Source organism: Athene noctua, chromosome 4 (assembly GCF_965140245.1).
Source record: "Athene noctua chromosome 4, bAthNoc1.hap1.1, whole genome shotgun sequence".
In the NCBI taxonomy this organism is placed as follows: domain Eukaryota; kingdom Metazoa; phylum Chordata; class Aves; order Strigiformes; family Strigidae; genus Athene; species Athene noctua.
The window spans coordinates 9,311,087-9,324,846 of NC_134040.1; the positions used below are offsets into that span (position 1 = coordinate 9,311,087).

General features: G+C 46.4%; 1 protein-coding gene across 4 annotated transcripts in view; it reads left to right on the forward strand.

Moving 5' to 3' along the window:
- The first annotated feature begins 13,576 nt into the window (after positions 1 to 13,576).
- The window catches only part of FGFR3 (fibroblast growth factor receptor 3), a 57,826-nt gene continuing 57,642 nt past the window's right edge, over positions 13,577 to 13,760 (forward strand). For all 4 annotated transcript variants that reach the window (XM_074904377.1, XM_074904379.1, XM_074904380.1 and 1 more), the window contains exon 1: positions 13,577 to 13,656. The gene's annotated coding sequence lies outside the window, so the exon portion shown is untranslated. The remainder of the gene's footprint in view (positions 13,657 to 13,760) is intronic.

Below are 13,760 nucleotides of genomic sequence, written 5' to 3' on the forward strand. Positions count from 1 at the left end.
AGTTTTTCTAGTTGAAAGCTGTACTGACATACAAGCAGAGCTCAAAATGTTGTCCAGATCAGCAAAAAAAAAGGAGGTTAAATAATTAGCTATAAAAAAGCAAACTTAACAAGAAGCCAGGTAATGCCTAACTCAATGCGATATTAGAAAGCAAAGGAATCTAAGTGAGGCAATTTACATATCTTGGCAGCAACGTGCAGCTCAGTAGGAATGTCTGGAAGGAAATCACATCCACAGTCAGCACAGCAGTGTTAACCAAGATCTGAGCCTCAAAAATCTACAGCTTAAAGTCCTATCACTCAGGCTCCAGTTCATATATTATTCCCATGTTAACAAATGGGTGAAGAAACAGAAAAACCCTCTGAAGGTCCAGAGAGCCAGCCAAATGACTTTGGATACAAACCTCTTGGGAAGAATGATGTATCTGATTAAATTAATTTATTGCAGACAGAGCAGAACTTGATCAAAGGCTCCTCTATAGTGGAGATATATCTGTAGACATACCTTGAAGCAGCTTTAAACATTGCACCAACAGCAGTCTAAACCAGAAGCACAGTGGAGTAACTATCCACATACTTACCCTTTTTTTGGGTGGGTTTTGCCACTATTTTGAAACTGCACCTGCTGCTAAAGATATATGTTTGTATCAATCTGCTCTGCATTTTGGTCACAACAGTGATGACGGAGTGGACTCTCAGAGTTCATCAGATCTGAGTCTTCCAGTATCACCCAGTAAGGGAGAGGCACACAGCAGATATGTGCTAAAAATGAAAGCAGAGCATTTGCAGAGGCCATCCTGCACCAATCAGCTGGAAGAAAACACAGATGGGGATGGCTACAAGCCACTCATCAAAGCAATCTGGGAGGGAACATTTATGGGGTCTAAGCAACTCCAAGGACATGCAAAGAGCAGTTCAAGCTAGACAGGGATGACCAAGAAGTTGCCTTAAGTGCCTGATGGTGAGGGAAGCATCCAAATTCAGATTCTTCAAAGTCTGGTAAGTGGGTAAGCAGAAGTGCTGAAGACAAAAGGAAATAATTCATTTTTCAGCTTGTTTCCACTACTATCCTTCAGTGCCTTCAGAGCTAAAACTAAGTTACTGAAACTCAGCTGGGTAAACACAAACCAAACCCAAAACCAGCCTGCTTTTTGAAAATACTGCCACTAGCTGCTCATTTGTAACCAGTTTGACACTGGAGCCTACGCTGTGAGAGTTTAAAACCTGATAGATCCCCAAGGGCATGTCTGCATGGATGCAGCCACAGTTCCAGCTGCTGGAGCAACCTGCCTGGTCCTCCTCACCATGCCACTGGACATGGACAAGGCCAGAGCTGAGAGCAAAGGGCTTCCCAGTACTGCTCTGCCCCGTGGACCTTGAGTAAACCACTTTGCTTTCAAGGGCAAATGCAGTATCTTTTCTTTCACCTCTTTAATCTTATCAGTACTGCCTAAACCTGGTCTAACAGGCCATCCAAGGGACAGTGATTGCCTCAGGGGTGGACATGCAACTGGAGAGAGACTGCCAAGTATGCAGATGGTTGTTATCTGCAACAGCATTGCTGTGCAACAGGCTGAGCCAGGACTCTCTGGCCACCTCCTAAGGAAGAGCAGAGCATACCGCAAGTGTGTGGTGCTTCTGTCCTTCAGCCTTTTGAATCTGGCCTCTGCAGGGGCTGCCTTTGATCAAAGCATCACCAAAGCCTCGCCAGATTAAATTCCACCGAGTAGATCCTCAGCTGTGGTAAATCAGCACAGCTTCCCCAGAGTGGATGGAGTTATGGCGTAACCCCCCTGCGGAGGATCCAGCCCTGTCTTTCATCCAGCTCAAGCATTAGTGATAAATACAGCTAGTTTCGAATGCCTTTGTCCGTCTTGCTGGAAGAATGCTGATTGTGAAATGGGAATTTGCAATGCTAACAAAATCTTGAAGAAGGGCTGCAGAGAAAATAACTGCAAACAAACAAGATCAAACTCTTCCCGTAGAAGATTCACAGCCTCCCAAGGAAGTCATAGCAGGGAGGCAGAGACTGACAGTGTTTGAACCCTCCTCTCCGCTCCATGAAGATCCGTGGGCAAAGGGCACTGATGCTGCAGAGGCAATTGCTGGTTGCTTTCCTTGAAGCATCAAACACTCGTGCCGACACCAGCCCAGGATGGAGTTGTTGAACCGTAGTGGTTTGGTGCCTGTGCTGTTTTCTCCTCACATTTGCAGAGACTCTGGACACAATCCCTGCCTTTCTGCTAAGCTCTGGTACTCCCTTGGCACGTCGCACTGCTGAGGTATAGCGTTGCATTGGTGGGTGGAAATAATCCCCTCTAAGGAATATGTAAGCAGAGACCCTCACTCCATCTGCCCACTCAGCTTCTCCCTGTTTTCTTGCACCTTCTCTCATTTCTGAGAAACTCGCCCTCAGCTCAGTTCGCCCGCCTGCAATGACTTTCATCTGGAATTAAAAATAGAGTTGGTGCAGGCAATTTCTAAACTTATTGTGAATATGAAGAGGTGAGAGGTGAAAACTAACTTTCCACCAATTCTGGCCCAAATTGCCTGGATCCCACTTGTATTTTCTGCCCAAGTGAAAAGGCCATATACACAGCTTGAGGGAAAAGAAGGGTTAGCTTTCATTGCCTTTTCACAGAGCTGCAGTCCTCGGGCATTCTCTTTAAGGTTTTAGCATCCTCAGGATGTAAAAATTATAATACAGAACAAGGTGGGAAATACAGAAAACAGCAAGTACCGAAGCAAGTACCCCAGAAGTAACACCAGGTGATTTTGGCAAGGCAAGACCTCTCTTTTTAGAGGCCACTTGCTTCTTCTGCAGACCTCAGGATGGATCTTTCACACCTCTTACCCCAGACCCTCTCATAACAGTCATCAAGATGCCCCTGTCCTCCCTGCTGCCATGGGGCAGGCAATGCCCACCAGCATCGGTTCTTCCCCAAACAACATCATGGCTTCTAACTTGAATTTGCCAGTGGTGACCTGCGGTGTCGGAGCACAGCCAGCTCCCCAAATACAGAGGCTTTATATAAATAAAGATGTCTGCAGGTGTGACAGCGGCACAACCTTTTTATTCCTTTTCATGTAGGTCATTGCAAACACACAGCTGAGGTTGAGGCATTTCAAATACAGGCTGGGAAGAAGACTGAGTGCAACAGAATAAAAGGAGCCAGAATAAGGGCAAGTGTTACTGCAGACAATAACCAAAAGAAAAATAACATTTTTCAGTCTTTGTCCATCAAGTACCTTTGACAACGAAACAGTTAAAGTCCAAACTCTACTTTTTCTCTCCTTTTTTTTTTTTTTTTTTTTCCCTGAATAAGTGTCACAGTCTCTTGGCAGAATGAGTTTTGCCCTGAAAATTTCACTGACCCCATTCAGTTAAATTCACAGATCTTTTAAAGTTTTCTAACATCATCAAGCAAAAAAATAAACACATGCGATGTTAAAAGCACTGCAAGAGACTGTTTGATTTGGGGAATTTTCCTTATTCACTCTCGGGCCCGAGCATATGTTTAGCATTTCGGTGTTTGCTAGCTGCTGGGGACTGGCTGGAGGTGGGATTGTCCCAGCTCCGCTCAACGATCACCGAACATCGCCGAGGCTCCCTGGACACAAACAATGAAGCAGCCATTTCTCAAAGAACGAGAAAACCCTTCAACCACCTGCAAAACACACAGCATGACACCAGCAGGAGATCACTAAAGGAAACGGCCTCCTCAATTCAACACTGATTGGAAAGGGAAGCCAGAGAACTAGAAGAAAAGAAGGGGAAACAGCAAGGAATCCAGATGACAAATTATTATTTGTTGCCTTTTAGAGCAATGTTGGACTGAAAACATGGCCCTAAGCAGTAATTTCCAACTAGATGAGCCACTGGCAACGTGGCCATGCTTAGTTCATGTATTTACAGCAGTTGCCCACACAGATTCCCAGAGCAGGGCAGGCTCAGGGCAGCATCCGGGCAGATTTCCTCCCGGACACGGCAGAGCAGGTACACCCAACTGCATCAACAGCCCTCCATAGATGAAAATGATGCTCCAGAGTTTAAGCATCCCCAGGTGAAACATCATTTCCTTTAGGTATATCCTGTATTTTCACCTGCAGGTAGGCTTTTCTTTCACTTTCAGCTGGGCGCTTCACTATGATAAGCCACACCACCTTATTTTAAATTGTGTTTATTACCAGTTTAACACATTGCACTAATATTTATTTTTCAAACCATTCCATGAAAGGCTTTGCTGATACAATTGTAATGGATATTAACTAAATGTTTGGCCTTATCAGGACCAATATTCACCTGGTTCCTTAAATCCATCCAAGCCTGCTTACAAAATGAATATTTTTTCAAAGCTGCAGTGAGGTAGAAGCAATACAATAATATATTTCACACACTGTAAGAGACCGAGAGAACTCAAATTTAAACTTACCAAGAGTCCATTTCCTAACACCAAACTCACAAATGCTCTTCTCATTTCTCTGAACAAACTACTCCTCCTGCAAAATGATCCATAACCAGCCATTTGTCAGACTTCAGACCTTCCAGTAATGCTTACAATCTCCTGAAAAGTCAACATTTATTTTCAAGTGGCTGAGTCAGGCCACAGGTAATTTATTGGCTGAAATCAAAATATGAAGTGAGGCATTTTGAAAGCTAATGTATAACTCTGGATAAAATCCATAGTGCCATAATGTGTTTTAGATAGCAGTAATATTTATGACCAAAAATTGTCATAATTTGTTGTGTTTATGCCTCAATTGCTGTTTTGTGTCATACAGTCCTGCGTAGTCAAAACCAATGTTTTAATTTTAGAATCATCTCACAGCGTACCATGAAAAAAATGTATGAAACATAAGTAGCATACTTTAGTCATCTAGCATGTCTCTCCATCAACCTTATCTTTCTTATCTTTAAAGAAAACTATAATTGGATAATCTTTACTTAATGTAAACTTCTAAAAGCTGGAAGCCATTTCAAGATTACACAGATTAACTGTGGCTACCTGTGAGAACATGCTTCAACATTTCTATGAATTCAGGGTGGATAAAATCAAGTGTCTTCAGTATTTATGAAACTATTTTGGCAAAGAAAAGATTGTAAATGTGTCACACAGACAAAAAAAAAAAAAAAAAAAAAAGATAGCTTTTCTGTAGTGTCCTTGTCTTTCTTATTACCCTATGAGCCAGTCAGTAAATTGGAAGCAAATAGTGGTTTTAATTTTCTGTTGGTTTGCAGACACAGTGCTGTCTGTCTCCCAGATTAACTTTAGCAGTGTGAGCTGCAGAAAGGAATATATTTTCAGAGTACAGATCATTTAATTTTTGTATACTCTTTAAACGTACAGATATTCCTTGCTATCTAGCTGTACTGTTGCCTGCAGAGAAATCAGCCTGACAGTGGATTATCCCCCTTCCACTGTGCAGTGAAATACAAACTATTACAAATATTTTAATATTTCTATGGTTTGAGGCATCAACAGCCACAGAGAAAATATGACCTTTTCAACCAAGTTCCTACTTGTGTTCTCAATTGAAAGGGGAACTAATATATTCCTGGCAATATGCAACCCTTTTGTCTTACCATGGCATATGATTAATAAGATGCCTGAATTTTGGGGAAGGACACAAATTTGCTGTCACAATCAAGTGACTTGTATGAACCAGAGTGGATACAGCAGCTGCCTGCTTGTTGTTGTTTCTGAAGTACCCAGCTTTGCACAGTTTTCCTCCTAGAAAATGAGGTTTGCGGTCCAGCGCTAGGCTAAAGAGATTTGTAAGATCTGCACTGTTTGCATGCTGTCTCCCATAAACCCACCATGAACAATTAAAAACCAATTAAGAAGCCATTTCTGGGTAAACTACACTAAGACTTTTGGCAATTATTGTTAGTTTCCTGATTTCATTTAATCTCTTTTCTCCCCTCACTGCATCAAGTTCAGAAACTAATGATTAAGAGGAGTTTGGTTTTGGACAAAACTTGATTTTGTCTATTAGCATCAGTTCCCAGTTGCTGTCATAGTTACACTCCACATAGGCATATCACTAAATAAGATACATAAATAATATTTAGATTCAGCCTTGGGGCAAACCTTTGTCCCCACTAACTAGTAGGTCCACAGATTCCAGACACTACAGAGACCAAAGTAGACATTTTGTATAAATATATGACCAAAAAAAATCATATTTAGTTTCAGAAGAATAAGTATATAGTAGTTTTCAATCAGTTTCACTGTCGTCTGTGGGTCTCTGGGTACACTGACTTCTGAATGGTCTACAAAACTTAACAAGAAAAATAAGCCTATTGTCAGTAAGCTTCAATTTAACTATACAAGGGGCTGAAGCTCTTCTGGAAAAAATGTGGATGTCTGCAAATGAAAAAGATTGAAAACCACTGACTGAAAACCACTGGCTATTCTGGCTGCATTTTCTTAAGGAAGACTGGAGCTACACTGTAAAAACGCCTTCAGAAGTATCTATTTACCTTTCACTAGTACTGAAAATATATTTGTGATTTGTAAAGAAATTGCGATCATGGGAGTTGGACTCAATGATCCTTCCAACTTGAGATATTCTCTGATTCTGTGATCTTTCAGATGTAAAGGTGATGCACAAATGTGAAATAGCACTGTGTGTGAAACGGAGGGCGCAGACCCTGACCTCAGGCAAGTTGGTGGTTTAGACAAACAAAGCCTTCAGCCACAGTGGATCTCCCATCTTGGACCACCTCCAGCACTTCCAGCCAGAGCTTGTGGGCCACAGGGGGATCCAAGGGGGATCCTCTTTACATCCCCACAGAGAAGCCTTGAAGACCCCCCTCCGCCCACAGAAAGCAACACCAGAGGCTGCTAAAATGGGGTGAAAACTCCCCCACTTCAGCAGCTGAGCATCCAGGATCCCTCCATTACCAGCAGAGAGAGACAGGCACCATCAGGAACAATTTAAGTACAAAAAGTTGTATTTTGGAGGCATCTAGATCTCTCTATTGACCATAGGGAAGTTACGTGGGTTTTTCAACCTAAGTAGACACAGGTGACAAAGTGTTGCAGAGGCAGGAGATGCTCAAAGAGGGTGAGGAGTTTCTAGAGTCATGCAGTTAATGGCAAATCTGGGGGTAAATGTTGGGTCTTCTCCATAAATAAAAACCTTTGACCAGTCGGTGAATCTTTTACAAGGCGCTCAAATCAGTGGTACCTGGCATCCAGTGTTTCCAAATGCTTATTAATGATTCATCTGATCTACTGACCTAAAGCAAAATTAGCTGTGAAAAGAGTGGCAAAGCCATGCAGGCCTTGCAGGGCTGATTCTCAACAATTCATCTGTTCCCCAGCACTTTTCTTGTCATGTTTTAAATGACTTCAAGTTTTCGTTTCGAACAGATAGAGCTGACCTGTGTTAAAAGTATGAACAAAAAAAAAAAAAAAAAAAAAAGGGGCAAAATGCAACAGAGGGTGGGGAGTATCACCAAGATCTGGAAGATGAATCGTGAGCAATTTCTTCATATAAAAGGATAATGAAGAAGATAATTTCTATCCCAGGAAGAGCTCCCAGCATCGAGTTCATTTCTCTTCTAAGAAGGCTGCAGGATGTTTGTCCGGTTTAGGAAGAAAGCGCTTTCATTTATTCAAAATAATCATTTGCTGATCTCCCCCAGTGCCACCAGGGCCACCGCCCGCCCCTGCCCACCACAGCGTCCCAGCTCAGCAGGCACTGGCAAGGCTGTTTGCGCATTGCAAACTGCACTATAACTTGAATAATCAATTCCCTCCCTAGGAAAGAGGCTGCGAGAGCATCGCAGTGTTCCTGGAATGTTTGGAAATACTTGTCAAAACATGACTCCGGTTTCTTTGTTAGTTCTATTAACATTCAAACATTTCCCTTGTTGATTAAAGGCATTGGCTCCATACGACGTCTTAAAGTCAATACCTACCTGCCTCCTATCCAGTTTCTTATGTAACTGCTGCTTTCTACACCACAAATGTTTTTCTCTTAATGATAAATGAAATTATTTATGCCACAATTACTACGCAGAGGCCTTTCAGGGCTGACGGAGGCCAAACCTCCCTGACCACACGTTGCATTCTTCATGATGTTTGATCTGGACATCCAGCATGCTGCGTGAGGAGAATCACATTTCTGCAAAAGCACAAGATCCCCGAGGTAGTTATCACTTTATTAGGACAGAGCTGGATGTGGTCCCACAAGCCAAGCGGCAGAACAGGATTTGGTATTTGGGAAGGCAGCTCACCTTCCTGGGCTTTGGAGTGACCAATTGTACTACAGGTATAATAACACTTAACTATCCCCTATAGAGTTACCTCTGTTTACAGAGTATCCTGAGACCCTCAATTTCTTTTCGGCTACAAAGCTGCTGGACGAGCACCTAGGATCTGGAATACACATGTATATTGGTTCTTATTTCAAAGGCCACTAAAAGCTATAGAGCCACCCAATTCTGTAACATGTCCTATACATTTAATACACCAATATTATATCCATCCACCCTATCTCTGCAGCAGAACATACCCAGAGCGGAGCTCACGCCATGCTCTTTGGAAAAATAAAACTACCACTGGAATTGCAAGGAGATACACACACAAATCAGGCTCTAGATGTAGCTGGGCTGGTGTCAGATGCAGCACTGTGTCAGTACTGGCTTGCGGGAGCACACAGGCTCTATTACAGCAGAATTAAGAATGGCTGTTTGTCCCCTTATTTGAGCCTTTCCCTGATGCAAGATGATGTGCCACTGAGAAAAAGCTTGCCTAAAAGTCGTTAGCAATAATGCCCTAAAATTGACTCAAATTCTGTCATCCCTAATTGATGAAAGCCCTCAGCTCATATTTATTGTAGGATGTGTCTGTTTATTCTGAAAGCTCCCATGCCGCTCGCGATGCATCCCTCTGCCCCGCAGAGCAGGGAAATAGCCCCTGGAGAAAGGGATGTGGCCAGGACCTGGGGAAGAGCCCAACATATGACATCTCTGAAGGACTAAAGATGAGGGGTATTTCTGTACCCCTCAGCTGGGGCGGATGGGCAGCAGCAGGCAGCCAGTGCCCTTTGGTGGTCTCTGGTCGCATCCAGGAGAGAAGACTTTAAGTACAGCCACCGGACACCCAGAAACTCATCTTGGTAGTGTGTGATTTCTCCTCACAGGTATCAGTCTGCACAGGCTGGTGGGGGATTAAACAGGTTGTGGTTTCATTTCAAACACTGCTTCCACTGAGTAAGGCGTCCTGCTACACCCACAAGAGCAACACTCCAGCCCTTTTGCTTGAAACATCCTACGTGGTGATGGCACAAATAGGTCTGGCAGGCAGAAGTGACCTCTGTCTTCTCCTCTCTGGGCTCCAGAGTATTGTCTTGGTTTACTCCAAGGACAGGGAACACCCAGCCTGCGCTGGTGGTCAATGGCTCCTCCAAGAGCTGCTCGTGACCCCAGTGCAGTCCCCTGGCTGCGCACACAGCTGCTGTGCTGAGTCAGCATTATTTCAAGGTCTGATTTTATATCTTTGCTTCTCACACCCTCCACAGGCTCTTTCCATTTTTTTTCCTCTCTGCTTTCTCCAGTCATCTACTTTGCTCTCCAGGCTGCCAAATTATTTTACCTTTGCCAGCACCTCCCTGTATGTAGCTCTAGCAGAAGAGACTTGCATCTCTCCAGCTCACTCATTCCTTCTTATTTCACTTCAAATCAAACAACTCGCCCCTTGCAGAGCCTTCTATTCCTCGTCTGTCTGCGCTGTTCAGTGGGAAACAAATCCCACAGGATGAGGTTGTGTTGCAATCAGCTCACATAGGGTGCAGGCATAGAGAGAGCCTTCGCAGGGTGGCTTAACCTCTCGCAGTGTTTACCCTGACAATCATTTGGATCCTTAATCTTAGCAACAACGACTATCGGCTTGAAATTCAATAAACCTGCCTGAAATTGTGGTCCTTTGGGCTGGCTAGCTAATAAAAAACGGTTTACCCATTCCAATGCACCTTATTGATATAAATGGATAGTGACGTGAGCTCTGGAAAATGTACCCCAGCATCTCCATCCAGATGCCATTTAACCCTTGGATGCTAAGGATGGACAGCTCGGGCTTCTACTCAACGCACACTGACACTGATCTCTGAACTAATATTTCAATTCAGTCTCATGTGAGCTCGTAACGGTCCGTCAGGCTGAGGGAACAGCTTGTTACAGCACTGAGAGCTGCAACGCTCACTCTGGCTCGCACGTCAGCTAACGAGCCCCAGTTTTGATAAGGAATATCTGTCAATATTTATTGTGTGTACCTAACCTGATATGATAGAGACTCATGTGACCGCGTCTCTGATCAGACTTGCCAGCATAATAAAACTTGAATTAATGTTTCAGCTACTTCATCGCTTTGCTCCAACTCAGTGTTGATTCAGGAATTGCTTTCTGCCCGCTAAGGAAGCAAGTTCTGTGAGGATGGGGATGTATGGGGGTACATTTTGCACGATCCTTATCAAGCCCAGCACTGTGTCAGCTCAGGGTGGTCCCCGTGCTGTCTTCTTTGCTAAATACAACAGCTCAGACGTGCAGGTGAGTGCACCAGAGAGATTGCAAGGGGGAGGGAAGATGCTCATGCCACTGCACCCCATCTCATCACATGCTCTCCTCCAGCAATGTCACCAAAGGTGACTCATGAGAAGCCTCGGCTCCAAGGGCTTTCGGGCCTCTCCCGTCCCCATTTTCTGGTTGGAGAGGCAGAAGGGATTCAAAGCATTCATGCCTGGAGCCGATTTTTCTGACAGCAGCCTGCATTTAAATTATTTTGAGACTATCAACAGGTTGCACTTTCATAGAGAGAGATTAGCAGCCAGCGTTCCAGGCAGGGCTTTGGAGAGGAATGAAGGGAGAGAGGGGTTTTAGCCATGCCAGTGCCCCAAAGCATGCAAGGCCCCCCCCCAAACCTTCCCAGGATAGCCTCTCCCAGTGGCTGAGCCCCCAGCGGGGTCCGTGCAGATGGAGGTGCCATGGAAGCATGACGGTGACAGGCTTGGACACCAAGAACACTCCGCTGACCATGTTGTATTTCAGCTGCTCGCTCAGAAAAAGGCAGCCACTCACAGTCTCTGAGATGCCGAAAGGGGATTGATTTTCATCACTGACAGCTCTCGATATTAAGGGGATAAACAAATATAAAGTTATGGGAAGGGAATGTTTATAAAGGGTGAAAGGAGAACAAACACATTGGCAGCGAAACTATCCCTGCATGAAGGGGAGTGCACACTCCTAGCTTGAGGGGGAAGGAAAACTTTGGGGCTAATATGTGGCTTATGGCATAATAGTCCTAAAATAAATGCAATTGTGTTGTGCAGGGTTTACTAGTTTACGTACATGGATTTTTTTTATAGTAAGAAAGTGGCTGAGACACAGTCCAGAGCCGTAGTTTTTGCTGCACAGCACTACAGCCCGAGCTCTGTTGCGGTGGCCGCTGCAGTGACGACGCAGTATCAGAAAATCTGTGCTTAATCGGTCTGAGCTCCCCAGCCCTACGTGAGTGTGCTGCACCAGAGGTTAATAAACGGGAAACCTAAAAATATCCCACTCTAGGGAAAACTGTGAACCTTGAAGTCCTCCGTACAGGACTATCTCAATACCCCTTTGATTTCCTGTTGTAAAGGGCTTCCAAATGTTATAAGCTTTTAGTTTTCCTCCAAATGAAAACCAGTTCAAAACCATTAAAGGGCTGAGCTAACTTGATCTGAGATGCAGACCATTACATCTCACAGAACCTTGAAACTCCCTGGGTTCAGATCAGCCGTTTCCATCCTATTAGCCCACTCCAAGAGCACCACGGAAGCATTTGCCTTCACCTGACACGGAGGAACAGCCACTGTGGTGCTTCTGAAACACATTCACAGTGTGAGAAACCACCCTGAATTCTCACTTACGTTTCTATTTTAGCTGTGGGCTTAGGAAAGGTCCTGATCCTCCTTTGCTGCTCTATCATGGTAAATGGGGATCATAACAGTAACAATAACGGGTGTTGCTCTTACCCTGCTGACTTTACATGAGATCAGAATTTGGCCCTGCTTTTGCAAAAAGTCATCTTCAGAATAATGATGGCAACAACTCCCCGTGCAGTGTTATAATTATGCTGCTGTTGTTGTTTTTATTTTTATCGATTTTCTGGCACCTCCAGCACAGCAGTTGTGAGAGCAAACATCATGCAGTTTGACACGCTGCCAAGCCATCTCTGTGACGGTGAAATAACCACATTTTATTTATATGTCTGCTTTTCCCCCCATTGTTTTCATTTAAACCAATGGTGTCACTGGCGAGGGTCTCTGCTGACATGTAGGATTTCCTCGCCGCAGCCCCGTCTCAATGTTTCCCCACACAATGCGACAGTATTGAGATGTCAGAGTCTCCGTGCCTGATAAAGGTGTCAAGACAGATCCCGGTCGCAGAGACAACAGCACAAACTCTGAGCCTGCCACGGCAGCCACAAGCAATCCCCGCCATACACCCTCGCTGAAAGCCAAACCTCCGCACTGCCCCGGCTTTTTGCACATTTCTCCGACCTGAACAACCTCAGCCTGCCTGTTCCGCAGCTTAGGTTTTTTTGGGCCCCCTATGCAGAGCATTGTCAGCTCCGATAATACTTGCATCTATTTTCAGTGAATGAGCTGCTGCGTCAAGGAGGATTAAAACAGAGCTGTGACTTCTCTGTACAGAGCGGCTTGGATCGCTTGTCAGCAGTAACTGACACATGTCACTTGGGCAACTCGGCCTCATCGAGGGGCTCTGAGATGACCACAATATCCCAGACCATAACTATGATAGTGACTAGATCATCGTAATCGTAACTAGATACGAGTGACATTTAATCATATTTTATTGAAGTTGCTAGTCCAGCTAGCGGCAGCAAACATGCAGAGTGCTTGGAGGCTGTGATTACCCCCATCGATAAAACACAGCGGTTCTGGGTGTTTGGGGGGTGAAGTCAGGGTGCTCGAAGCCGGCCGCACGCTGGTGGCTCCGCTCCGGGGGACAGCGTGGCAACCCGCCGGGGAAGGGAGCGGGTGCGTTGCCCATTTGCTGTGCGAGCCCAAGTGCCGCACGCAGCTCCCGCGCTGCCCCCGACCCCCGGAGCCCCCTTCGGCCCGCTCCCACCGCCTCTTCTCAGAACCCGCCCTGTCACGGGGCCAGAAAAAGGGAAAACACGGGAGCGTGTCGCGGCACACGGTGCCTCTCCGGAGCCGCGACGGGCGCGCTGCCGTGGGGTTCTGCGCCAACTTCAATCTGCCCTCCGCGGGCGGAGGGTGCCCGCTTCGCCCCCGGGGCTGCGCGGCAGAGCGCCGCGGCAGAGCCGCCCCCTTCCCCCTCCCGGCCGAACCTCCCCCCCCCGCGCAGCCCCGGGGGCCGGGCGCGGAGCGGAGCGGAGCGGGGCGGGCGGCGGGCGCGGCCCCCCGCGGCGGCGGCGGCGGCGGCGGGGCGGGGCGGGGCGGCGGGGCGGGCGGCCCGGCCCGGCGGGCGGGGACATCGCGGCCGCCCCGCTCCGCGCCCGCGCTGCGCCGAGCAGACGCAGGAGCGCCGCGGCGGCGGGCGGGCGGGCGGCGGCGGCGGCTCCCGCGGGCGCGCTCGCTGCCTCCCTCCATGCGCGGTGCGCGGCCAGCCGCGGGGCTTGCGCAGGTAGGCGCCCCGCCGCCGCTCAGCGCCCGGGCTGCGCGCGTCCCCCTGTGCTTTTTTACCACTCCCACCACTTTTTTTCCCCTTTTTACTACTATTCTCCCTTT